Source organism: Ochotona princeps, chromosome 11 (assembly GCF_030435755.1).
Source record: "Ochotona princeps isolate mOchPri1 chromosome 11, mOchPri1.hap1, whole genome shotgun sequence".
Lineage (NCBI taxonomy): Eukaryota > Metazoa > Chordata > Mammalia > Lagomorpha > Ochotonidae > Ochotona > Ochotona princeps.
Genome location: NC_080842.1, coordinates 71,894 through 99,838, shown reverse-complemented (window position 1 = coordinate 99,838; position 27,945 = coordinate 71,894). Strand labels below are relative to the sequence as shown.

The 27,945-nt window shown below is 56.1% G+C and overlaps 1 pseudogene; it reads left to right on the top strand.

Moving 5' to 3' along the window:
• On the top strand, positions 1 to 27,397 carry LOC131481462 (transmembrane protein 266-like; annotated as a pseudogene).
• The last annotated feature ends 548 nt before the right edge of the window (positions 27,398 to 27,945 follow it).

The following is a 27,945-nucleotide window of genomic DNA, read 5'->3' as shown; positions in this document are numbered from 1 at the left end:
ATGGGTGAGGATCGGTCTGATTATGGCAAGGCTCCGGGCAAGCCCAACAGTCATCCAGAGGAAGCTCCCAGTTTCCCTCCGTGGATCAGGTTTAAGTGAGGAGGGAGTGTTGTCCAGAGACCCCAGCAGGACCCGTCTGCGCCAATACACAGGGAGGCCAGGCGTGGGAACACTCCCGGACCTTTATAAAAAACCCAAGGTGACAATGTTAAAAAGAGAGGCCAGTCCAGGACATGGGTGGTGCCACAGAGGCTGTGTGCTATCTGCCGGGGTTCTGTCGGCTGGCAGCTCCCTTCTGCATCTTGCTCTCCCCCAGGCACCTGTCCCGGAAACTCCTACATTCAGATCTGGGCAACTGCCACTCCTCAGCCCGTGAAGGACAAGGCCAGGCACAGTCCCTGCCCTCTCCCTGGCCACATTCCCCTCCCCCAGCAGCCAGGGAGATGATTCCACCCTGTGCCTCTCTCCCATCCCCCTCAGGCCTGCCCTAGGAGGAGGAATCTCTGAGGTTGAGATCATCTCCCAGCACATGGATGAGGAGACCAAGAGCATGGCACCGGTGCACTTGGTGAACTTTGCCGATCGGGACTTGCCCCTGGCTGCCATCAACCTCTCCACGGCCGGCTGGCAGCTCCTCTCAAACCTGGATGGAGATTACCAAAGAGAAGGGTAGGTGCTGCCTGCTGGGGGTGGAGAGGGGCGGCCAGCGGTGCAGGCTCCCGAGTCCTGGGTCACCCCCTAGGTTCCCCCAGACAGCCCCCGCTTCAAGGGGTGGTGGAGGCAGCAGTGTCGGCAGCAAAGAGGAGAGATGTTAGGAAGCAGAGACTGATAGTTCCCATCGGGGGGCGCCCAGGCCCTTTCTTTCCTGCGGGATCCTGTCAGGACTGGCCAGCCTTGCCCCTTCCCCTTATAGGGAGGACCACACTGAAGGAGCCTTAACACCTCCCTGCCCAGCTTACAGGGTCGGATGCTCACTCCTCACGGCCCCACCATTGCCACAAACCACCCATTATCCACCAGAAGCCCAGGTCTGAGAAGGGCAGGGCCAGGCCCCCGGGGTGACGTGCAAGACTCCTACCCCATGGCCCTTACACACACAATCATAACAGCTGGTAAGACCTTAGGAGCCCATGCTAAGCAACATTTCCCTCCCAGATATCTGTGAATGGTTCATACTGTGTGGCTGCTCTAAGCTAAGGGTGAGGGTGGCAGGTTTCTAGGGGTCGCCTTAGCTACAGCTGCATTGCCAAGCGTGGCATGGCTCTCTGCACTTTCCTGGCTAAGTCACCCAACAGGTACCAAACCGGACACCTTCATGGCACCCCAGGGGCTGTCTCTGAAAATGGCACTTCCTCCCGAATTATCAAGTCAGCAGAACATAGACAGGAAAGGCCAGGTGAACAGACAGGAGGTACCAAAGGGTAGCCCTAGCCAGGGCTACTGGCAGCATCCAGCCAGCTCGAAGGCTGGGCTCAGGTCAGCTCCATGTACTCACAACCTGTGCAGCATCCAGGGCCTTGTGCTCCCAAGGCCTCAGCATTTGGCCCACTCCCAACCCCCGCCCTACACATTTCCACCTGGCCTTGCAAAATTACATCGCACCGGGTGACTCACTGTGACACTGCCCTCTGGTGGTCATTTGCGGTAGTGTGCCTCCTATCATGTTCAAGCTGCCCACCCAGGGTTCATTCCTTGCACTGGCCCCAGTCCCTGTCAAGTTCAAGGCAAGTGGTGGGAAAATGTGCAGAGAAGCAGGGACACTTCTCCGAGGATTCTGGTTTGGAGTAGTGTGCCTCATGTGTGCCTCATATGTGCCATGGGTGTGACACCATGGGTGTACCCAGCCTTCTGGGTGCACCTTGATGTGTGTGTACACCAGCACCCAGATGCACTGATGTTTCCCTGCTAACCTGAGAGAGACAGCCGAGGGAAACCTTGCTATTATTCTTTCTGCCTCTGAGGTGGGCCTCCACAGTGTCAGGATGCTCCCCGTAGGTGAGGACACAAGGAAAGGACCCTGGCAGACCTTGGCTTAGGGTTAAATCCCCAGGAATGCCCAGGGAGTGGGTGACACTGAAGCAATCCCAGAGAGGGACTGGCCTAGGCTGCTGGAACTCCCAGCTGGGGACCCCTTGGCAGTCAGAGGCCTTCCCAGAGCCAGCGAGGGGAGACTGCAGCCTGGAGCCAGGGGGAAGGACATCAAGCAAGCAGGTGCTGGGGGGATGGTGGGGGAGGAGCTTGGCTGCCTGCCGACTTGGGGTCAGGGGAAGTTCCCTGGACTCCCAGCCTGGCCTTTCCAGCGGGAGCATGTGGCAACCCGGAGGGGCTCCTCCCAGCAGCTCTGAGCCTAAAGTCCCCAGGACATTGCGTCTTTCCACCACCAGGCGTGGTGCTGCTGGAGGGCAGGGGGGCTAGTTACCCCCACACCATGCAAAGCTCACTCAGCACAACCTCTCCCCCGCCACTACCACCTCCCCTTGAGCCAGGGTTTTAAAGGATCCTAGAGTCTGGGACGGGGCAGAGTGGGGACAGCATTGATGCTGTATGCCCAGAGAGGCAAGGATGGAGCCAGAATCCATGCCAGCACCCTTGGGCTTGCCTCCCATGTCACAGACACACCAGTCTCTCCCACGTGTGACACATCCGTGTACATCATGGCTGCGACAGTAGGTAACATGGTAACACATGTGCGCCCCTGCTAGACCACCCTGCCAAATGCCCATTTCAGTGGGATTCAAGAAAAAGTTAAAAATTGTGGGAGAGGGGTGGGCATATAGCACCTAAAGCCCTACCCCGATGCAGGGATCCCATACGGGCATCAGTTGCCCTGCTGGCAGCTCCCCTTCCAATCCACCTCCCTGCTCATGGCCTGGGAAAAGCAGTAGAAGAGTTTGGGTCCTGGCACCCATATGGGAGACTCGCATGAAGCTCCCAAATCCTGGCTTCAGCCTGGCCCCACCGTGGCCCATTGCAGCTCTCTGGGGGAATGAACCAACAGATGGAAGAGCTCTTTGTTTCTCATTCTGTGCAGCTCTTTCAAATGAGTTGTTTTTTTAAGTGGCAAAATACATGAGGAAATAAACCGTGAAAAATGTACCTTAGGAAAAGCAATGCCTGGTTTAGAAGAAACTTGTCTGCCCCCATGTAAACTTGATTCTGCCTTCCACGAACTGTTAAAGGACCCTCGTACACACACTGCAGGAAAGCTGGCATCTCAGCTCCATCCTTTAAGTGCACAGGAGTGGCATCAAGGACATTTGTGGTGTCACATGGCTGCCTGCGACACCCACCTGCAGAACCCTGTTTACCCAGTAAAACTCACTCTATCCCCTTCTCCATGCACTCCTGTGCTCCCCCCGACACACACACACCACGGCACGTGTAAGCATTTCTCACACCCTGGGCCCGAGATGGTGGATGTCTGCATGCCACACAGCCCCTAACGGATCCTTACACTGTCCTGTGGCCAGCACCTGCCCCTGACCACCACTCGGGGTCCCCTGTGCCTCCCACATTCTCTAGGTCTTCCTGTTTCTGCCTTGGACAACAGCAAAGTGAGTGAGAGATAGCAAGCAAGTTCTTCCCTCTGCTGCTTCACCTCCCCTGTGTTCATGATATCCAGGCAAAGTCAGGGGCCCTGGAACTCCTTCTGGTCTCCCAAATGAGAGGCAGGGACCTGAGAACTGAGCCATCGCCTACCCCCCTAGGGGTGTTCCTTAGCGGAAAAGCAAGATTAAGCTGAGGGTCAAACTGAAATGCCCACTCCTTTTGTGAGAGAGCCTTCCAACACCTTTCAGGAATGGGACTTCCTCTATTTATGATTTAAACGTCGGGTTCTCAGCGTCTGTCCTCGGCCATTTTCATGCTTCTCAATTCTGCCTTCCGTGGAGTTTCATCGATTCCCACCCATGCTGTGGTCTCACTTCAAGGTTAGCGTCTTTGAGCCCCATCCAGCCCCATCACCCTCCACGTGCCCGCGGGTGTAGCCCTCCACGGGGCCGGCTGCTCGCTGGCCACCCCAGTCATTATGAAAAGTAGCCAGGGTGCCCAGCCTGGCCGCCGTCACCCAGCATGGCCCCCCAACATGAAGCCAGCCCCGGCACCCAGGCCTCGCCAACCACTTTGAGCCCAGGCCGCAGAGCACGGATCAAGGAGACGGGGAGAAGGGGACCAAGGCCAGCCGCCATGGTGTCCCTGTCCTGGCCGCTACTGCTGCCTCCGCCGCACACACACCTCTCCTCAGGGTTCCCGGAGACTCCGAAGCCCAGACCCATCCCCTCTCTCCGTCCACGTGGCAACAAGTCTCCCCACGCTTGTCCGGCACCTCCTTCCTCCCTCACGTCTGCCAGGCCGCCATGGCCGCCCACCCGTTCCTTCCAAGAACAGCAAAGAGCTTTCCGCCAACCCAGCCTCTCTTTCCTCATGCCCTAGTGGCTAGGATCGGGTCACCTGATGGGAATACGGGACACGCCATTGGACAAACGGGCTGCCTGTCAACCGCCTCATTTCCCAAAATGCACTGCGGGGTGCTGGCCGGGGCGGGGCCGGGCGGCCATGGAGGCCTTCATGGCGCTCCCGCCTTGAGGGGCGTCCAGTCCGCATCCACAGCCAGCACTCCATCCGCACCTCCGCCAGCCTTCCCAGTTGCTGGCCTGGGAACCACCCGCTTTCCAAATGATCTCTACGAAGGGCCGCATCACCTGGAGGCCCTCATCCCCGTGCCATTTGAGCTGGGCCGGCCGTCCCCGAGGCGGTGTTGGTCACAGGAGGACGTGAGAGTCTCTCAGCTGAGTCTTCCTGAAGGGCCAGTGTCCCAAGTCCGGGCAGGTGGCCATTGCGCCCAGACCTGGGGGCCAAGGGGACGCCGAGAGAAGGCTGAGGCAGGGGGATACCTAACAGACCACAACAGCCCCAGTGACCCTAATGGCTTCCCAGACTGTCCGGGCCGAGGGACCCCCGCCTCCAGACCCAGCTCGGGAGACCCCGCACCCTCGCCTACCTGCACCCGTGCACCCAGAGGTGACAGCCGGCTCTGCTCCTCGCCGAGTGTGCCTCCAGGGTGGGGCCGGGGGCTCCTGCAACTGGAGGGGGTGTTGACCGAGCGAGGGAACGAATGGATAAGGGAGGGAGGGGAGGGGAGGGGCTGCAGAAGGGAAGGAAGCTGCTGCTTGGAGTGTGGGGAGCCGCTGAGGGGGAGCCCCCCCGGGGTGGGGGGTTGGGAGGGGTGCAGACTGCACGCTCCCCACCCAAGCAAAGCCAGCAGCAGCCTTGCCTCGGGCATCCCCGCTTCCCCTTAGTGGAAAGCAAGGGGTGTCCTGGGGTAACCGGTGAGGGCCCCCTCCCTGGCCGTGGGGTGGGGGGATTCGAGTGCCAGATTTCACTGATGCGTCCACAGTCAACCCCCAGCTGAACCCCGCTCTTATTTCAGTGGGTTTAGAATTCACAGTGCTCCAACCAGGGAGTCACAGTGTGCCTCCTGCCCCACCACCAAAAATATATATATATTTTTTACTAGAAAGCACAGATTAGACCTTTGGACTATAGCGAGGTGCAGGCTGGGACCTGGGAGGTGGGAGGCGGGGGGGCGGGGTAGGCAAAACCTATGGCAGCATTGGCCTCACCTGCCCAGGGTCTGGCAGTCTGAAAGCTCCCCGCCCGGCTTCCTGAAGGGGAAGCCCTCCCTACTCTGGCGAGGTTCTGCCCGGGAGGACCTTTGCCTGCAGAGTACCCCAAACTGTCCCTGCCTGCTGGACACTCAGCCAGGCCAGGAGGGCACTTCCCCAGATAGCCCTGCGGGCTTTATCCCCCCCTTATTGCCACGCCCTTACTGCCTTAGTTGAAACGTCAGCTCAGGCCAGTGTTTGGGGTGATAATTAAGACAAAGACTCCACTTGGGGTGTCTGCATAACCCCCCATAACCGAAGGGCCTGGTCCAAGTTCCAGCTGTACTACTGATTGCAGCGTCCTGTTAATGTGCACCCTTGGTGGGGGGAGGAGCTAAGTCCTCAGTGGGAGACCCCAGAGGGAGCCCCGGCTTTGGGTCTGGATCCAGGCCCGGCTGGTGCTGGCATTTGGGAAGTGAACCAGTACATGGAAGATCTCAGTGTGTCTGGGTCCACCCATATTTCAAGAGTTATTTTTTTTTTAATTGTAAATACAGATTTACAGAGAAGAGACACAGAAAGATCTTCCATCCCATGGTTCACTCCCTAAATAGTTGTAGTAGCTGGAGCAGAGCTGATTTAAAGCCAGGAGCTTCTTCTGGGTCTCCCACACAGGTGCAGTGTCCCAAGGCCTTGGATCATCCTCCACTCCAAGCAGGGAGCCAGATGGGAAGTAGAGCAGTCGGGACATGAACTGACACCCATATGGGATCCTGGCTCATCCAAGATGCGGATTTAGCCATTAAGCCATCATACTGGGCCCTGTCCACCCATCTTTCAAATCCATGTTTTAAATTCAAGGAATGAATCCATGGTGACTGTCAGCCCCCCTCCTTCACCATCCCCCAGGCCCTCGTGGACTCCTCCAGCACCTGCCAAAACTGGCCTTCCTCTCTCTAGGGGGCCAGCTCCCACAGCTTGTGTCTGTCCTGCAGTCTGTCACTCCCACAGGCATCTAGATAAAACCTTACAGAAAAGACGAGAACAAGCCCAGTTTCCTGCCGGGTACCCTGAACAGTCATAAGCTTTACCCTGCCCACTCTCCCTGCCCCCCTATGGCTGGGTCATCAAGAACTCCCCACCCCAACTCCAGCAATGCAGCTGCCACTCTCGGTCCAGTGGCACCGTGGACTCACCAGGAGGTGGACCCTGTCATCTCCTCCCAGCTGGATTGGACAGGAGGTGATGGCTGAGAATTAGTGTCATTGGGTTTTTGTTGTTTTGTTTAAGATTGATTTATTTATCTGAAAGGCAAATTTAGAGAGGTTGAGAAACCAAGAGATGGTGTGCTAAGCAGACAAGTTCCTCCTACTCACAGATTCACTCCCCCAAATGCCTGCAATGGCCGTGCTTAAGCTGAGCTTGAGGACAAAGCCAGGAGCCAGAACATTCCACCCAGGCCTCCACGGTGGAGGGCAGGAGCCCACTCCCCTGGAGTCAGCACCTGTCGCCTCCCAGGGCCTAAGGTTCGCAGAAGCTGGAATCAGGAGCCAGGGCTAGGAAAAGCAGTCCAGGCACTTCCCACTGGGAGATGCTGGGGCTGCCCAGCTCAGCCCGCCTCTCCCGGCTTGTGTCCCCGCAGGTCTAACTGGCTGAAGCCGTGCTGTGGGAAGCGAGCAGCCAAGTGGCAGGTATTTTTGCTCAGTGCGAGTCTCAACAGTTTCCTGGTAGCCTGTGTAATATTGGTGGTGATTCTCCTGACCTTGGAACTGCTAATAGATGTAAAGCTTCTCCACTGTGAGTAGCCAGAGAGAATATGTCATGTGCACCTGCGTCCACCAGGGGGCCCCCTCCCACAACCCACCACCTGGCCCCAGGGCTTCAAAGGGGACCACCTTCTGCCCGGCACCCCTCTGTAGCCAAGGGAGGGTCTCTTGAGCTGGGCTCTGCCTAACATTCCACCACCAGGGACTTGATGAGACAGTAAAAAAAAAAAAAAAAAAAGGCTGGGGGCTCCTGTATGCGTCACACACACACACACACACACACACACACACACTTTTGTTAGTATTTGGAATTTTCTGTAGCTTAATGGAGCTGTGTCCTATTGGGACCACCACCAGTAACACTTAGATTCCTGGTGTGGTCATTCCTCCTGGACAAGCAAATTGAGATGCGGCAGTGGGGAGGGGAGGAGGTGGGGCAGGTTAAGAGGCTGGCACTGGGAAGTGGAATATAGGACCACAGGAGCCATTGAACCCCCTCCAGAAGAGGGGGCCCAGCAAGCCCCACCCAAGTGGCTTCTGTCTGGTGGTCCTCACTGGGTTTTATGCAGCTCATGCTTCCTTAAGAGTCTTCACACTCCACCTGTATTCTATTAAACCATGCTAGAATCACCCCTCCCGCCAGCCCTGCTGGCCCCACTGCTTTTTTGCTCTGTTTGGGAAAGGCAGGGCTGAGGGGGCAGGTTGCAGCTGGGGTGGGTGGGGGTCTTCGGTGGGGGGGTCAGTGAAATAGAGAACTAGCCAATGCTGGAATTTTTTTCTTAATATGAAATCTCCAGGAGATTGGCTTTGGTAGGAGATCCAATAGCAACTCATAAAAGGCATGTTAAATCCCATAAAAATGCACAACCAGAGATTTATGGCTCTGTGTTCATGCAAGCCATTTTTTTTTTAAAGCCCAAGAATTCACTGGAGAAATAATGGAGAGACTTTTGTGTTTTTTTTTTGTTTGTATTTGAGTCACTCAGGGCTTCAGCTTCTTGGTTCCCACTGGTGTCCCTGTGACCTGGGACTGGAAAGAATCTGCTGCAGCTCGGGGCTTGTTAGAAGGGGTGCACTGGCCCAAGGCCAGGGGACCCCGCATCCCCCACCCGCACCTGGGATTGCACACCCTGGGCTGCCCTTCCAGTCTGGACAGTGTTCCCAGGGGACTCACAGGGTGCCAGGCAGGCAGGCAGGCTGCTGAGAATGTCACAGCAATTCTGTCCTCGCCAACCCTGCCTGGGTCCTTGCAATCTCTCTTCCCCACTTGTCCTGCGTCCTGGGTTCCAGCCACCCTGCTCCAGGCCTTGCCAGTGGAGATGTCCCTGGCTGGGACTTTCGGGAAAGGGGCACTAGCTGAAGGTGAGGCAGGCGGGACCCACAGCCAGCACCTTCTCCCGCCCACAGCTGCCGTTCATCCCTGAACCTGGTGGGGCAGCGGGAGAGGCCGTCTGGGCTGCTGGCTCCCCATCTCCTTTCCCACCCCCTGCCCCCACCCCAGCTCTCTCAGCTCTGCCACACAGAATGCAACATTCCTCCCCACCCCCGTACCAGTTCCTGGGCCCCTGGGCAGCTGCCCTAAGTGGTTGGCTGTGGCTCTTTGACCCGAATGCTGACACCTCTGAATGTCCCCAGCTCTGCCAGCTGGTGGCCTCTCCAATGGGCCCTTCCTGTGTTGCAGTTTCCAGCGCATTCCAGTTCGCGGGCGTCATTCACTGGATCAGCCTCATCATCCTGTCCGTGTTCTTGTCCGAGGTGACAACTCTGGCCCCTCCAACCCCCAGTACCAGGGAAAAGCAGGCTTTCCTGCCTGGTGGCAGGCCCTGAGGCCACACAGCAAGGAAGCGGGTGTGACACAGGGCGCTGAGCTCCACAAAGGAACAGGGCCTCCTGTTGAGATCAAGCTGGACTTGATCCTGTGGGAACAGGAATGTCTCCTGGGCAACACCAGCTCCTCCTAATGGAGCCAGGGACTGGTCCAATGCACGGGCCACCAGCCCACCCCACTGTGTGTAGGTCAGCAGGCTTGAGGGGAAGGCAGAGGTGATGTGAAGATGCCCACGGAGTTCAGGCTCACAGGGACATGCACAGGTGTTGTGGGAAATGGAATATGCCGTTACTCCAATTCCAGTCTTCCCTTTATGAGGTAGGGGGTGGGGCCCTAATTGCATATGCAAAAAGGAGGCAGCATTGGGGCGGGGCTTCAGCACAGGTGATGTCAGGGTGTCTTGCACAGTGAGTGGGACTGAGCCGGGGCAGCAGGAGTGAGCCTGCAGCCACAGGCAGTATGCGCAGAACAGGGCTTGGAGGTGAATTTTTGTGGCGTGAGCCGAAACCCAAGCAGTCGCAGAAACCCCTTGTAACACATCAGGAGAGAGCTGGGCTTTGTGGCCATGCTGCTGAGTATGGCCAGGGGTGAGGTGGACGGGGCAGCCGGCCTCCCACGCACAGCACATCTCTGTGCACACACCTTGGCTCCTGCAGTCCAGGGCTTGGGGGCCTGAGGCTCTGGAGCTGAGTAACAGCTGCTCCCTGCCCCCCACCCTGTCCACCAGGTCCCACGGACACCCGGGCTGTGGCCAGATGCCTCTCTATGCATACCTTAGGGAATGTTCTGTGTGTGTGACTGCCAACAAAAATGTCTGGTCAGTTGCTGCGGCTCTTACCCCTTCATGCCCTAGGCTTGGTTTTTATGATCCTTGGGCCAGATTTATAACCCCATGTTATTTCAGGGTCCCTTCCTGTTGCCACCAGAGACAAACCACTTGAGACACTCCGGAGTTGGAGGGCTTCCCACAGGCTAGGTGGTGGGAGCTAGACAGCAGAGAGGAGTGGGCTCCCTGACCCTGGGGCCTAGCGGTGGAGTGACAAGGAGACCTGGCTCCCCAGAGTGTCACCTGGCATGAGGGCTTCCATGGCTTCACTAGAAAGTTGGCCCCACTGACCCCAGAGGGCCTGAGAAGCATAGGAGGCAGTCCTGCTATCCATGGTGACAGGGACGCCACCCACAGGAAGGCTTGGGTCCCAGTGTCCTGTGTTTGCTTCTGAAAATGTCAACAGGTTCTTCTAGAACCATCCACACCCCTAAGGGTCAGCAGCCCAGGATGACCCACACAGTCATGGCCAACACTGGGTTCAACACCCTGTGCTGCCAGGTTAGGAGAGGATCAGGGACTGACCCCAGGCCCAGGGACTGGCAACAGTAAATGTCACTCCCTTGTTCTGAACTGCTGTTTTTGGTTCATAGCTTGGGGGTGTGGCTGTGGGTCAAGGGGCATCACCTCCAGCCTTCTCAGGCTTGGTGAGTGGGATTCATCCTCACAGCCAACCCCAAGAAGCTGGGACCCCAGGGGCTCCCACCTTACCCTGAACCACGTCCCACTCACAGCTCACCTGAGCTTTCACACAGCCCGGGCAGGTACACAGAGCATCCTACAGGAAACAGAAACCCAGAGGGGTGTGGCAAGCAGCCCAAGGCCTGCAGGGATGGCAGGGGCTCCAGACACAGGCTCCCAGAAGCAAGCTCTCTTTTGTGCAGACCTACCCCAGCCAGAGCTCAGGGGCTGTCCCAGCAGAGAGACTACTGAGTTTTGTCTGGGGCCCAGAGGACTGTGACGCCTCAAGGGGAGAGGGAGGCTGTTTATTTTGAAAGGCAGAGTTACAAAGAAGAAGGAGAGAGAGAGACCTTTAACCTGCTGGTTCACTCCCCAGATGGTTGCAACAACCTGGGTTGAGCCAGACAAAAGCCAGGAGCTTCTTCCAGGTCTCCCACGTGGGTGCAGGGGCCCACGGTTTTGGGACGTCCTCCACTGCTTTCCCAGGCATTAGCAGAGAGCTGGATGGGAAGTGGAGCAGCCAGGTCTCAAACCAGTGCTCAAATGGGAGGCTACTGTCGTTTAAGCTACTACACCACAGCACTGGCCCTGGCACTTTTTATTTACTATTTTTTTTCCAGTCATCCAATGCTTGGAGCATTTTTAGACTATAAACGTATGTGTTGTTTCTCTAAAATTGAACTGTGTAGATGTCCTGTATGTAAATTCTTCCAAAAGTCCATGGCAAATGGGGCTGAAAGGTGGGCTAATTTGGGTGGATAAAAGGTGTTGTGCGTTGGAGTTTGCTCATAATATGCATGTTCATACATTTTCAAGAACCCCTCACGTGCATGAATTTCATCATCTTATATGCCAGTCACCTTCCCTCTTGGTGCCACTTCTCCTGAGCATTTTGCAGTGCCAGGGTGGCTTAGGTGGCAGCACTATTGATGTCCTCGTGGCTCTAGTCTGAGGTTCACCCTCAGCCCCCAACGGTGCGTTGGCCCATGGGAGCCTGCAAAGAGAGCTACAAACTGCTCATGGAAAATGGAATCAAGAGGTAATTTATTGAATCTGAAAGGGAGAGAAACAGAAATCCCCTGATTCTCCCACCTCCCCTAAATAGCTGTAATAGCTAGGCCTGAGCCAAGCTGGAGCCAGGGATTCAATGCAGGTCTCCCATGTGGGTCATAGGAACCCACGTGTGTGAGCCACCACCTGCTCCGGGCCAGGTCTGCATTAGCAGGAAGAACCAAAGTTTCCCAGGAGGGAAAGGATGGCACAGGTGTGCCTTGAGCTGCAGGTGGCCACATCAGGTTCTATTCTTATTCTGAAAATGCCCAGACTGGTGCCTACTGCCTGGCAGGACCCCAAGACTGGGGCCATGCCCTGTTGCACCCTGCTCTGAGCTCTACCCTTCCTCCATGGTCAGCTGGGATGACTCTTGTTCTCTCGCTCCCTGGGACACAGGCTCTGGGCCCAGTTGGTCAGCCCTCATCCCACCGGGAGAGAGTGTGGTGTGCCCATCACTTACAGGGGGGATAGATAATATGGATCTGGGAGAAAAAGGCTCATCCCACACCCAGTTTTTCCTCTCCTATTTACTGTCACTTGTGCTTTGTGGTTGAATATATAAAGAAGAGTCTAGAAACACAGAATGCACTTGTTTAGAAAAGGTCAAGCTGGCTCTTGCTGGGAGTTGGTCCAAACTTACTGGACATCTGGACCAGGGATTGAACCTTGACAGCGTCTGGAGCCATCAGGCACCCCAAGCAAGGTCTTAACCACAGTACCAAACGGCTACCCATCCGTGCTTTTCTGTGGCTGCGTGTGCCGTGTGGATGTTCCCAGTTTAACCCTCACATAGGGATTGGAGGAAGTTCTTCACTTTTGGCTAATAAAAAATAGTGCCATTCCCTTCTCAGCACCCATCCCCATGTGATGGATTTGGAAATGGTGCAGTGAGTTAAGCCGCTGCTTGGCATGCCTACGGCCCACGTCAGCATGCCTGTTTCCAGTCCCAGCCATTCTGTGCTGGCTAAACGTGCCTGGGAGGCAGCAGGTGCTGGCTCAAGTACCTGGCTTTCCTGGTACTCATGTGGGAGACCTGGATGGATGTTTTAAGCTCCTGGCTATTTCAGGCATGTGGGAGGCTAGCCACAGCATACAAGATCTTGCTCTCCAGTAAATAATACTGCTTTAAAATCCCAGCCAAGTACAAGCAGTAAGTGCTACCTGCCTGCCATCACACCTGTTCTGTCACCTCACACTGCTAGGTATCCCTAGGGGTTCAGACTTTCATCTTCCCACCAGGCAGCCACCTCATTGTGGTGGGCCTGGGGAAGGGAGGAAGAACAGGTGAGAGGCTCCTGTTCAGGCTCTCACCTGCAGTGTGCCCTGGGGAAGTCATTTCACCTCTGAGCAAATCAAGCATCCTGGTCTATGAGCGACATTCAAGTGGGATTGTGGGTATAAACTTCCTCTGTTAACCTGGGTTGTAACAGACCAATGAGAAGGTCCCCAGGGTGATGGAGTGGGTGAAGTGCGTAAAATCTCTGTGACACCAGCTCAAGTCTCAGCTGTTCCATCTGATCCAGCTCCCTGCTGATGTGCTCAAAAGAGGCAGCAGAAGATGGCTCAAGTCCTTGGATTCCCTGTACCCACGTGGGAGACCCAGATGGAGTTCCTGGCTCCTGGTTCAGCCTGGTCAGCCCCAGCTATTGTGGCCATTTTGGGAGCAGAGGATGGAAGTTTTCTCTCTGTCTCTCTCTCTGTGACTGATTTTGAAATAAAACAAATACATCTTAGAAAGAGAATGAGGAGGTCCCTACAGTCACCTGTGGCTCAGTGACACATCTATAGGAAGTGAAGTGACATGGGACAGCCTGTGATGACTGCACCCCAACAGTGGCATCAGGGTACAAACCTACCCAAAGTAACATTTCCAAATTTCCCATTCAGCTCCCAGCCTATGCACCTGAGAAAGCAGCACAGGATACCCCAAGTGCTTGGGCCCCTCACCCATGTGTGAGACCTGGAGGAAGCTGCTGCCTCTAACTGGCCATTTGAAGAGTGAACCAGTGGATGGAAGATCTCTGTCTATCTCCCTGCCATTCTGCCTTTCCAATAAATTTTTTTTTTAAAAAAATCTTTGAAATGAATAGAGCAGGGGTTGGCATAAGTCAGAGTACTACAGTAAGCAGAGATCAGACACTGGACTGCCCCCATCTTGCTGTTTCCTTAGTGGTGGTCCACGAGGCTAAAACTGGCCCGTGAGGAAGCTAAGGGGGCCAACTTTAGAGACAGCAGTCTCCCGACCCACATCCGGGTACCTGACACACACTGGAAGGCAACTTGCTTAGGTGGCATGCTGGGTTCTGGAGGGAAACTTGGCGAGCTGGTGGCAGAAAGACTGTGTGGGGCCTGGACTTGGGGCCAGCCTGCAACAGCAAGGGATCCCCAGGGTTCCAAGCCAGAAGGAGCTGGACACACAGCCTTTTCCAGCCAGTGGCAGGCACGGTTTAGCTTAGAAAGATCATGGGGCAGTGGGGATGGGAGGTTAGGGAGCAGGACTTGGGGTGACAGAGAGCAGGTAAGGGGTCCCCTGCAGTCCCCAGGGCCTCTGGCTGAGCCCCCAAGGCGGTGACACTGCTGGCTGGGCTGAGGACAGCTACTCAGGAGAGGAGTCGAAGCCATAGCCATGGGCTTGGGGACTCCAGAGTCACCAAGGCTGCCACCATGGGGGAGGGGGTCCCAGGGACACAGGGGGTCCCAGAAGAAAAGAAGCCAGGGTCCTGGGTGACAGACAAAGGACAAGAGCCTGGCCGAGCACACAGGAAGGGGAAGCTAAGGGGGTGTGGGGAAGTGGGACGAATGGGAAGCTACGGAGGCACTCGTCAGATTGAGGTGGCCTTTGGGATGCAGCCATGAGGGGAGCCATGGAAACTGTGGGCAGGGGCCAGGGAGAGGTGGAAACACACACACACACACACACACACCTGGCTTTCAAAGGTAGAGCCTAAAGGAGACCCATTTCCAGGAGAGGTTTTTGGCAAGGGGGTTTATCGAGACTGTTTCCATGAGGAGTGGAAGCTGGGGGCGAACCTCCCGCACCTGTGCATTTCTCCCCTAGGCCCAGGACAGGCCCTTGAGCCCGCGGGTGCAGCAACCCTGGGGTGGAGCTGGGAGCGAATGCCTGTGAGAGGCTGGACCAGTCCGTGTGCTCCTGTTTTGCCAATGGCTGCCCCCAGGGGGCGCTCGTGCACCAGTCACCGGCCTTCCCTAGCCATCTGTTCCACGCTGTGTGGACTTGAGCGTGGCAAGGGCTGTTCCTCTCTCTCTAGGTTCACTTGTAGCTGGATCCTGGGACCCATGGCTTCCTCCTGCTGTCCAACGATAGCCCCGGGCAAAACCTGCCCAAGAGCATATCTGTGCTCTTTTTTTTATAGTTTATGTATGTGTTTGAGACACAGAAAGAGACAGGGATGAGCCATGGATTCCCATCCACCGGCTCAGCCACAACAGGCACATCTGGGTTACATCAAAGCCAAGACGAGGAGCCCCTCCTAGCCTCCCTCTTGGGTGGCGGGGGCTTCGTTCTCCACCGTGGGACACAGAGAAGGCTGGCATGGGGTTGGGAGTTGTGAGGGGTGCCCTGGGGAGTGGCACAAAGAGGAGAGGCAGAGGGGCCACCTGACCCATTGCAGGTGAGGTGGTAGGGGGTAGGGAAGACCCTCCCCTGAGACTGAGTGCTCTTGACCTTGAGTTCTGGAATTTTCTCAGTGGGGGAGAAGTAGGGGGCTGCTGCAGAACCCTAAACCCTCTCTCTCTCTGTTTCTCCTCCGCACCTCCCAGACTGTCCTGCAGATTGTGGTGCTTGGCATCTGGGATTACATCGAGAACAAAATCGAGGTAAACACCGGAGCCACCCGCAGCCCCAGCCCAGGGGGTCCTCCTCACCCTTGACCATGGGCAGGGTTTCTGACTCTAGGGCTGGCGGCAAGACCCAGGGTGCTGAGGTTCGCCTCCCCTCACAGGTGTTTGACGGGGCTGATCATCCTGTCCCTGGCCCCGATGGTGGCGTCCATGGTGGCCAACGGGCCCCGGAGCCCCTGGGACGCCATCAGCCTCATCATCGTGCTCCAGGTATGGCGTGTCAAGAGAGTCATCTATGGTGAGTGTCCTGGTGGCGGCCAGTGCAGCTACTCACAGCACATGCAACGACCCGCCCTTCTGGGGGCAGCCACGTGTGTCCCTGCCCACCTGCTCCTGGGACCATGACTAAGTTTCCCTCTGCCCTAGGACAGAGTCAATTCCCTCCCCAGTGTCACTGTCCCCTAGGTCAGGACCCCGCAGACCTTAGGTCTCCCACGTGGGTGCTGGGACCCAAACACTTGGGCCATCTTCTGCTGCTTTCCCAGGGACATGAACAGGGAATGGGATTGAAAGTGGGGCAGCCGAGACTCAAACTGGTGCTTATATAGGATGCAGGTGATGGTCTAAACCCACTGCGCCACACTGCTGGCCGGCCCCTACCCCCAAAGCCCTAGATTTTCACTGCAGATGGTGGAGGTTATGACTTGGATTGGTCCCCAGGGATGAAGGCAGGCAACTAGGCCTCCAGGGTCTCCCATGCCCTGGGGAAGTACCCCTCCCTGGCCTCCCACCCCACATCCCAGCTCATCTCTCATCAGGGAGCCCCTAACCTGGAATCTTCATGAAAGTGGAATGTGGTTGGGTCCTGGACTTTGGAAATCCAGAAGACCCTGGGTGGGGGAGGAGGAGAGGGAGGGTCATCTTGCGCATTCCTCTCATCTGACAGATAGGCAAGCTGAGGCGAGAGGGCTGAGGGATGCTCGGCCCCATACGAGCAGCCCTGGACCACTGAGAGCATCGTCCTCTGCAGGACAGGGCAGGGTAGGGTGGTGCGTACTGCATGATGCCAGCTGCAGACAGCTGCATGGTCGCACAGCGTCCTCTCTGAAGAGAGCGCTCCCCCTGGCTGTTCCCCTTCTCCCCAACTGTTAGAGGCATGCTGGTGACACCCATGGATGTCACTTGGCTGTTCTTGTCTTGGGCAGAGCCAAGGAGGCAGTCCCTGGGCCTGGAGCCAGGGAAGGCCACTGCCAACACAGTCCTGAATTTCCCCTCTGCATGGATGCTATTGTGTCAGCCAGGGAGCACCTGGGAGGCTTCGAGGTGTGTGCCAACATGGAAGGTTAGAGAACATGGTGGTCAGATGAGGGACCCAGGCCTCCAAACAGCCAGGAAGGGTTGCATTCTGGAAGGCGCAAGAAGGGTGTGACAGTCAGGTCAATGTTAGGAGTTGAGACTGAGACATCCGGGAGCTCAGGGCTGATGCGCTGCAGAGAACTACCTGGGAAAGCCCCCCGGCCCTCCCTCTCCTGGGCACAGGATGTCTCCTCTGGGTCTTCCTATGTGTGTATCAGTTACAGAGGTGGGGCAGTGCTTTAAGCCACCTTTCGCAATGCCCACTGCCCTGTACTGGGGACTGGCCAAGTCCTGGCTCCTCTGTTTCCAATCCAGCTCCTTGCTAATGTCCCTCCCTCCCTCCCCTCGGGAAGCAGCAGCAGGTGATGGCTCTAGTACTTGGGACCCTGCCTCCCATATGGGAGATCTGGGCTCCTGGCTTCTGCTGGACCCTTCTCCCCTCCTCCACTCCCTCTCTGTCACTCCGCCTTTCAGTCACATAAGCACGTCTTCACGAGTGTCGTGGACTCACAGAGGCGAATGATGATTTAGACAAAGCCTTTTGTATTCTGGTGACTGGGACAGGCGCTCCTGTCCACATTAGTGGAGAAGTCTGTGTGTGGGTGGGTGTCTTCCTGTCCCCTAGTTTTAGAGTGGGATTCCCAGGCCAGGTGGTCCCTCTTTAACATTTGCCAGGAAGCACCAAGCTGCTCTCCACAGTAGCTGCACCTGCTGTGGATGAGGGGCGTAACACTACCTCCTGAGACAGACAAGCCGACAGAAAGCTCCCAGCCACTGGTTCACACCGCCAAATGCGCACAACAGCGCTGGTGGGCTGGGCTGGGCTGAAGCCAGGCATTCAATCTGGGTCTCCCACGGGGGTGATAGGAACTCAGCTACCTGAGCCAAGTACCTGCTGCTAGCCAGGACTTGCATGGACAGGGAGCAGCGGTCAGGAGCCAGCTTTGGGACTGGACCTTCAGGCCTCGGATTTGAGCCAGGCGTGTCTTAACCACTGCATCAGTTGCCCCCTCCCAAGCTGCCTTCTCAGGAAGCCACTGGCTCCTGTTTTTGACCCCAGAATATGGCCTCATGCCCAGGCCATATTGCAGGTAGCTCTGCACTAAGCCCAGTGAAGGGTGCCACCACTGTGGACAAGCAGGGAGACTGAGTTACGGGTGCAGCTTCAGGGTGCCTTGAGTTCTGTCCTCCCCCACCCCGCCCCACTCTCCATCCTGGGGGGACTGAGTCTGGGGCCCACACTTGCCCCTCGGCCCAGCGAGCCCTGCTGCTGCCGCCGAGCTGCCCACAGGGCTGCCCCCCCCCTCCAGCCTAAGTGCTGCCGGTGAAGGTGGAGATGGAGATGGTCATCCAGCAATACGAGAAGGCCAAGGCCGTCCAGGACAAGCAGCTGGAAAGGCTGACACAGATCTGTCAGGAGCAGGGAGTAAGGCACCACCACCTCCCCTTCTGCCCACTGCTGCCCACTGCTGTCCACTGCCTTGCTGGGGCAGCCCAAGTCCCAGGGCTGGGACATCTCCCCGGTCACCTGGGTGACACTGCAGCAGACTCCGCCAGTTCATCTTGAAGGTTGCTGAGCCTCCCACAGGGTGCCAGTTGCCACCCACGATGCCCACACACCATGATGAGGGGCTGGGTGTGCTCTTAGCTCTTAAGGATGGCTAGTGGGCCCTGTGAGGGCCCACCCTGGGATGTGGGGACCCTTGGCTTCTGGGGGGAAAGAGGGGGCTGCTGCCGATTGCTCCATGAGCCTGAGACGCTAAACCCAAGGCTGCCAGGCTCAGGGCCCAGGCCAGCCCAGAGCTGCCTGCCTCATGTGGGCCTGGGTCCTCTGGCCACCCCTGGGCACCTCCCTCTCTATTCCCAGGCACCCACCAGGGGCAACCATGGCTTCTCCATCTGCCCCCATGGTGCCCCAGCCCCAGGCCAGCCCTGTCCACCTTTGGTTCTTAGAGGATGTGTGTTCAGATGCATCACTCCTCTCCATTTTTCAAGTAATGTTCCTCACAAAGAGACCTCAGAGTAATGTTCCCAGGGGGACATGCATGTCCTGGGAAGGACCCTCAGGGGATACTACAGCCCTTGGCTTGCTGCTCAAAGCCAGCAGGCTCCATTCTGGGCTGGTCATGGGCATCAGGGATGCTAGCCTGGTCAGGACAGGGCCCTATTCTCCTGGGACTTGGGGAGCTGGGCTGTTGTTGCATACCAGGGCGACACCTGCTATGATGCAGACTTCATAAGACACATGCTTGGGGGCTCTGTGTGCCAACACGGGGAAGGCCTGCAGAGGAGCTGGCCTGGAGTTAGGGCCACCTGAGATCTGGGCAATGTGTGGGTGGGGCACAGGTGTGGGCATTGTATCTGGGGAGCTGTAGGCTATTCTGAGTGTGGGCGAAAGGGCAGGGATGGGAGGCAAGCTTGGGCAGGGCCTCCAGGGATAACCAGGGTGTTAGAAGTGGGATTGGGGGCTGCTTAGGCTGGCTTCTGGAGTTTTCTGGCTGCTGTTGGGGGTCAGGGCCCACTGAGGTGAGAGAGGTCCTGCGTGTGGGCAGAGAAGGAGATAGAGGAAGGAATCTCTTTCAAGCCCAGAAGCTGAGGGTGAGCAGTCCCCAGTCTACTCCTCGTGGGCCAGCAAATGTTCTGCTTTGCTGGGCTTGGCCTCATGGATCCTCCAGCACAGGTCCACTCCTGGAAGCCCATAGCTCCTTCCCACTTCCTGGTCTGGCAGAGAACACCTGCTCCCTGCTGTACACACCACATCAACAATGCATGAGCCATGCGGGCAGAGCAAACATCAACATTTGCCACGTGTCAAGCAGCCTTCCCCCTCCTCCCACCCACAGAGATTCCACCACAGACCCTGGTCCTGGCCTACCCCACTCCCTACCCAGTTGGAACCCAGGGTTCCTGCCATCTTGGTTTGGTTATGCCCTAGGAATGTGGCCTCCTCCCCAGGGGGCTGGGAGATGCCCACAGACTGCACAGAAAGGTGCCAAAAAATGAAGACAGATTCAATCTGCCACCCCCTTCCCAGGCACTGACATCTGGGACACAGATGAACAGAAACCAACCAAGGGAACCTGGTAAAAATACCTGAACCTGTCATCTTGGTTAAGGTGGCAAAAAGGGCCAGATGGGATCCCAGTGGGGCCATGGCGGGGTGGGGGTGGAGGAGTTGCCTGGCCAGAACTTGGGGCCTTTGCGGGTCACCAGCCAGGCTGTGCCCCAGGAACAAGAAGGCAGAGACCCTGCATTTTCAGCTGTACTTTGAGACCCACCTGGACAGTCATACCCCTGAAGACGTGACTCTCAGCTGAGGAGTGTCACAGGAGCAGGTGTGTGTGCCCAGGAGGAAGAACAGTTCCCTTGCACAGTGACCTAATCCAGAACATGGGGACCACACTATTGCCCACTCCCTGCAGGAGGCTCGGCAACACATGGCCTGTCTCCTGAGCAAACAAAATGCCTGGGCATCTCTGACAGAGGGAACTGGGGCTGGGAGGGGGCCTTCTCAGGCCCTTGCCCCAGCTTCTGGCCACTCTGGCTATTGTTAGTATGTGGGGAGGGCTACCCCCTAAACCCTGCTACTTCCCTAATAGAAGGCCTGGGAGCTTGCACACAGAGGGCTCACCTTTGCGCTCAGAGAAGAAGCTGAAGGACAGGAATAGCAGTAGGGAAACCTCCAGAAAGGGGTCTGCTGTGGCTCCAGGGAGCTCCTTCCCCTCCTGCAATTCAGCACAACTGCCTGTTAGATGGAATATTCTAGCCCTCCATCCACCCTGGAAAGTGTGTGTGTGTGTGTGTGTGTGTGTGTGTGTGTGTGTGTGTCAAACTGGAAGTGATTTGTAAAGCGGCTGATAGCTTCAGTGACAAGCCCATTTAGCTGATAAAATTAGCCATCAGAGGAATAAGTTATGTTATTCTTTGCCATGATTTAGATTTATGGCCACCCACCCACCCCACCCCCCTCATCTTCACAGTGGATGGAGAGGGGCCAAGGTCCTTCCCAGTGTCACTGGGCACCTAAATCATGTGTTTGTAACTGCCTCCGATTTTTACTGCGACCAACAATGGTGATGCTAATGGAAATAAACATCGGGTGCTGTGCCAGAAGCAGATGGGTCGGAAAGCAGGGCAGTCGGTGCCGACCGCACTAATAGGATGCAATAGGGTTATTGCTGTTGCATTAGACCCCATCGAGCTTTTGGCCCAAGTGTGCATTGATCAGGCCCAGGGCCTGTGTTGACTGGACTTCTTAGCCAGCCCATTAAGGAGCGCTGGGTGTGGCTGCCCGGCTGCCTGGACAGGTCTGGTCCCACCTGGGCAAATGTTAAAAGCCTGGCCCCTCCAGTAATGCATGCAGAGGACTTCCCTGCGGACCCTGCCTGATCTGGGTAAATTCTCTAATTGGAAATGCTTTGTGATGTGCATTTAGGTAGGGCTCTGGGTGTGCCTTAATTCTTCTTAACTCTGGGCATGGTCTCAGGCCTGTCTGTTGGTGGAATACTCGCTCCACTTTGTCACCCAGGCCACCACTGTGCACCTTGTTTCCCAAGGGCTATGCTGGCCCTTCCCACTCATTCTGAGCAGGTGTCTGGGTAGGGACTTTTTGGCATTTGTTGTCTCTTAAGGGTGTCTGAGTTTCTGAGACTCGTGGCTTGAGGTTTCTTATTAGGTTTGGAAGGTTCTTGTCTGTGACTTCTCTGTTCAATTGCTCCTACCCATTCTCTCATTGCTCTCACCCTGGGGTTCTAAATGTGAGTATGTTGCATCATTTGATCAACACTCACACTCTGTTACAGCCTGTCCTATTCCCCTATTTTCTCTCACCTCCCACCTCTGTCTTCTTGCTGTAAGCTCTGATAATTCTCTAGAACCTTATCTTCAAGTTTAACAAATCTGTCTTCTACTATATCCAGTATACTATGAATCCCATCTACCCATATACTTAATATATAATAACATTATGCGTGTAATATATATTACGTATTGTTTTCAAAATTTGTGTCTGACTTTGAGTCTAGTTCTCTGAAGAAACAGTGCATTCATTTTGCCCATCTTTTCCACTATTTCCTTTAACATATTACTCATATTTATTTTTTTTTTAAGTTAGTTGAATAGCAGAGTGACAGAGACAGATCCCCCATGCGCTGGCTCCCTTCCCACATGGCCACAGCAGCTGGGTTCAGGCTGAAGCCAGGAGCCCAGAATTCCATCCAGGTCTCCCGTGGGGCGGCGGGGTAGGGGTCTGAGCTCCTGGGCCATCATCTGTTGCCTTCCCAGGTTCATTAGCAAGGAGGTGGGTCGGGAGTGAAGCAGTTGAGACTGGTCCTGGCTTTCTGATATGGGATGATAGCATTGCAGGTGGTAGCTTAGCTCAAGGCATCACAACACCAGCCCCTAATCAGTTATTTTGAATTCCCTATCTGTTAACTCAAATGTTTATACAGGCGAGCTTCTGTGTGCTGCTTTACATATTGGTCATCAATCACTTTTCCTGCTTGTTGGCATGACTAGTCATTCTTCCTATAGGCAACACACTGTTGATGACACACGAAGATTCTGGCTTGCGTTATCTGACACTGAAGAGTTGGGTCTTCCGTGAATGGGACACTCCCAGCAGGAAACCAGAGACAGCACTGAGAGCACTTGTACTTTGTCCCCACCCAGGTGCTGGTCTGGGGCCGGTGCAGACAGAGCTCGCCACAGACTCAGCACTCCTCCATTCACCTTACTGGCCACCCAGCGAGGCTGAGGCGCCGAGGCACACGTGGACCTACTCAGGGTCTGGGTTCAGGCTCCTGACTGCCCTGGAGGGTGTAACCCCTGACCTGTCCTGGCCCCTGAACTCAATGAGTCCCTCCCATCCTGCTCAGAGGGCTACAGGCCCCCGTAGTCCTGAGGGCTGCCAGTAGGGTTATGGGACCCTGCTTTGCCACTGGTGCGCTGTAGCTTCTGGCCTTTCCATCTTCTGTCCAGCATGGAGGCCACTCCCCATCTGAGGGGTCCTGATGTGCTGGGATCCCTTGATGACCTGGAAGTTGGCTTTGAGGAGCACTCATGTTAGAATGCATCCACATGCATCCAGAACCACTCTCTAAAAGTCACACCAGAGTCTTCTAGGGCCATCACAGCTGAGGTCAGAGCTCAGAGCTACCAGGCCCCTCTGCGGTGCTCCTGGGAGGAGTCACTGGCTCCTCACAGTGAAGGACTGAGTGCACCCAGCCACTTCCACTCTCTGGACATAAAGCATTTCAATCTAAGCCATGTGCCTCTTTCCACCTCCGCGATCACCTCCAGACTGGACTGTTGCCACGGCCCCCCTGGCCTCGTGTGGTCCACCATCTACTCTGCCATCTTCACAGTCCCTTCACAGCCTGTCACTGCACGCTGCCTCCACCACTCCAATATTCAGGCCAAAGCATACCAGTGGCTTCTGTGGCTCTTCAAATACAGGCAGACTCTGTCCTTCACATGCCTTGATGTGCTGTGAGGCTCGGCTGATGGGGCCCCTGCCACCTCCCCAGCCCCTCTGAACTGCCAGCTAGCTCTCTGTTCTACATCATCTGCTGCCAGCCCCACCCCAGGGTCCCCCGGCTCCCCACAGGATTCTTGTCCTTCTGCCTTTACTTGCACTCACCTCTCAGCTAGGGGAGGAAATCTCATTGTAAACCACGGAACAGTTTCAATGTGGACCCTTGTTTTACCTGGCCTCTTGGCAGGCGACTAGGAGAACTACCACATGTTTGGAGTTTGCCTCTTCAGCTTAGGATGTGTTTCTGTGTGTGGGCCTGCATGTGGGGGCTCAAGCAGGGCCAGTCCTGGCCTCTGACTGTCTGGCCAGAATTCCAGTGGGACACTCTTGGGCAGCTCCATATCAATTACAAGCCATCAATAATGCATCCTTTTAGAGTGGCCAGGAAGCCATTAGCCAGGCCTGTGGGGCCAGATGCATGGGCTTGGAGAAAGTGGACAGGGTGTGCCCGTGGGAAGTTCAGATCACGCAGGGCCAGGCAGGACTCCCAGGCCAGTAGGGCTGGGAAGGTGGCCTTACAGGCCCTCTGAGGTCTGCTGCCAGAGGGATAGCTTGCATGCTGTCCCCCTGCACAGAAGGCACCCAGTCATGAAGCAACCTAACCCTGTTTTCTGGCCCTCTGAAGCCCCCAGCCCATGTAACTACTTGGTTTTGAGGTCCCAGAGCCTGAGATCAGGAATTAGGGTTGAGTCTGGGACTAGGATTAGAGGCTCAGAGCCCCAAGTGTGTCTGGGATCAGGGATCAGGGCTCAGAGTATGTCTGGGATCAGGGCTCAGTGTGGCCAGGGATCAAGGCCCTGAGTATGGTCAGGATCAGGGCTTGCTTAGGGCATGGCAAGGACTAGGGCTTAACCAACGACCAGGGTCAGGGGCCAGTGTGTGGCCAGGGTCAGAACTTCATGTGCAGCTAGCACTGAAGTTCAGTCTTGGTCTCAGCTTTGGGCTAAGGTCAAAGCTCAGTCTGTAGCTAGAGTTTGGGGCTTGATCTAAAGTACAGAATTTCATGCAACTAACTAGTTTCATGCCTTTGCTTATTCATTTTTAATTCAAGACTGTTTCTTGGGTGCTTCCTGGGCACCAGGCACCAAAGCAGACCCAGGGGTGTGAAAGCTCTGGCGGGGAGCGGAGAACAGGAGAGCTGCTTGTACAGCTGTGGTACACACTTCCTCCCAGCTCCCTGTGACATCCTGATGACAGTCTACAGTCGCCGACATCACACAGACTCCTCTTCAAGCCCATTCCCTCACCAGCACATGGCTCCCTGGGGGCAGAAGGAAGGGGATGCTGGGAGTCCCTAAGGGAAATGGTGATGGAACCACACCCTGCTCTCCTCCCCCAAATGCCACTCAAATGATAGGAAGAGAAAAAAGAATCATAAAGTACAGAGAATCATAGAGAGACAGGTGGCTAGGAGAGGGTAGAGAGCAGACAGGAGACAGCTGATCTAGCAGACTGCAGATGGGAGAGTTAATTACTAGGGCACCTGCTGCAGGGGTCATGGGAGACATGACTAATTCTCCTTTGAAAACCCCTGGAGTCCGGGAAGAAGGAGACGGGGTGAAGCTGGCCTTGAGGCAGGGCTTTGGCTAAGTCTGCACACAGGGGCGGGCTTTTTTTTTTTTTTTTTTTTTTGCAGTAGTTGGGATACCGACACTGCTTGGGGTACCCACATCTGATGCTGCGGTGCTCTGTTTCTGATCAGATTCCTACTGGTGTACACCCTGGAAGGCTCAAATATTTGGATCCCTATCAGCCATGTGGAAGACCTGGATGGAGTACTGGGCTCCTGGATGTGGCCTGGCCCAGCCATGGGTGTTACAGGAGATCTATATCTATATCTGTATCTATCTATATAGATAATACAGATATAGATATTAAGGATTCATTTATTTTACTTGAAAGAGTTAGTAAAGAGAGAGATCTGCCATCCATTGGTTCACTCCCCAAATGGCCAGAGCTAAGCCAGGCCAAAGCCAGGAGGCAGGATCTTCCTCCAGGTCTTCCACATGGGGACAGAGTCCCAAGGCTTTGGGTCATCCTCGACTGCTTTCTCAGGCCATAAGCAGGGAGCTGGATGGGAAATGGAGCAGCCGGGACTCAAATGGGCACCCACATGGGATTAGCCGCTATACCACTGCACCAGCGCCTGCTCAGGACATTTAAGGACTGGATCAGCAGATGGGCGATCTCTGTCCCTTTGTCCCCCCTCTCTCTACCTGTATAAATCAAATGGAAATAAATTTTTTTCAAAAATGTGCACACAAAATATTCAAGTGTAGGTTAGGTAGAGGTGCACTAACCATCCCCAGTTCCCTCCACCCGCCCTCCCCATCTCATACTTTCCTGCACAGTACAGAGCCAACTCGAGGTTTTATCCTTAGGCAAGAAACTAAAGGCCTCTCTGGGAAACCTGAACAATGTCAGAGAGAAAGCCCACAGACACTAACCCAGAGTGGCTGCTGGATGCCAGCTTTGCTGGTGTTCGTGACTGTTTTTATTAGTGTGCATGTTTGACTTTCCTAAAGAGAAAAACTAAAAGGACATTAAAATAAACACACACAAAATGCAGAAGGTGGTAAGCATGATGCCGAGCACTCAGACAGGCTGCTGTGACCCACGGCCTGGGCCAGCTACCTTCCACGAAAGGTCAGGGTTTGTAGGATGAAGAAGCAGTTGGGGAAATGACCCTGAGAGCGCATGGTCTCTGTATCTTCAAGGGACAGTGAGCTTGTGTGGAGGGGCTGGCAATGGGAAAGAGGGTGAGACTGTTGGCCAGGTGGGCACTGGCAGACAGTGCACCTGCAAGGCTTCGGGAGTTTCCCAAGAGAGGTGGGACACCATGGCGTTTGAGGGACAGGGACGTCGCAGTCTGCAGTGATCCTGTGGGACCCTCATGGCTCCAGCTGGGAGTGGGGAGGGCCGGTGCTGGTGGGGGATAAGGAGTGTGGCTGCCCAGGTGCAGGCGAGTGCTGGCCGTGGGGACAGTGGACCCTGGGAGGAGGCAGCCATGGCCAGCAATTGGAGGTAGAGCTGGCCTGGGGCACAGGTGTTGGGGTGAGGGAGAGTGACAGGCCATGTACACTTGAAGAAGGTGCAGCTGAAATGGACTGAGGCCATCGGAGGAGCAGGTTTCGCTCCTGTTTCCAGCAGCTTGAGTTGGCAATGGAGGTGTGGGCCTGACATTCCAGGAGAGGTCAGGACAGGCCGCGTGTACTTGGCCATCACCAGCCAGGAGGGAACTTCCAGTTGGGGAGGACAGGCAGGGCAGGGGAGGTGGGAGGGAGGGGGCAGACAGACAGGGGGGCTGTGCATGCTCCCGGCTGCTGCCCCTTGAGCAGAGGACACAGAGTTCTCCCTGCCCCAATGCCTTACCCCATCTTTTAATGTCACAGTCCAGTTACCCCGAATGCCAACAACCACAAGCCACAGACACAGAAGGCCAAAATTAAACCAAAATAAAAACGTGTGGTTTTCATAAAGCCCCCTGATGGGGCAACCCAGGTCCTTCAAAGAGGTGAAAACTTATGGAAAAAGGTTGGGGAGGGAGAGACAGATCCAAGGCCATGTGGCCAGAGCGCGGCAGGGGACAGAGCAGGTGGGGGCCCTAGACCAGGGTGGGCTCTTCCGATGGACACGCGCACGAGGCAGTCACTTTACCAACTCACTCCTCCCCTTTGGGGACAAACCCTGCCAGGGTTCCCGTCCCCCACCTCCCCACCCAGCCGACGTGCCTGGCCCTTCTCCCTCTGCAGTTTGAGATCCGGCAGCTGCGTGCACACTTGGCGCAGCAAGACTTGGATTTGGCCGCGGAGCGGGAGGTGGCGCTACAGGCCCCGCACGTGCTGTGCCAGCCACACAGCCGCTACAAGGTGGTGGAGGCCGGCGTGTGGGACTGGGACGAGGAAACGGTGGCCGAGAGCGGCGTGGAGGAGATGCGACCCTCGCCAGGTGAGCCTCCGGAAGTGGGTCTCGGTGCTCCTGCCGCGTCCACTGCACAGCTGTGCACCTGCGCCCTCTGCTTCGTGCCTGATGGGGGACATTCGGAGGTTAACACCATTAAGCCAAGGAAAATTGTTAGGTCGAATGTGGGCCTCTGGCCCAGGGCCACAGGACTGTAGAACACAGCAGATAGAGGCCCAGAGCCTAGTAGGAGGCTCTGATCTCTTGCTGACTGACCCCAAGAATGTAGCTGTGACCCCTGCAGGTGGCCTGGGGCACTGAGAGAGAGGTCAGGGACGCAGCTCTCCTGGCAGAAAGTCACAGGGCTGAACAGTGCGCCCCTGCACACTGCGACCAGCCGCAGAGCATCCATTACTCATCCTGACCTACTTAATGCCTGATAGCGCGAGCTTATTCACACAGCAAGGCCAAGTGAGCAGGCATTTGCTTTCCGCTTGGCAAGGGGAGTTCAAGTCTGGGGCCCCGCCTGGTTCTGCGGGTCACCCGCTGGCTCCTCCACGGGCTCCGGCCTCAGTGTCACAGCTGCCCATAGGTGC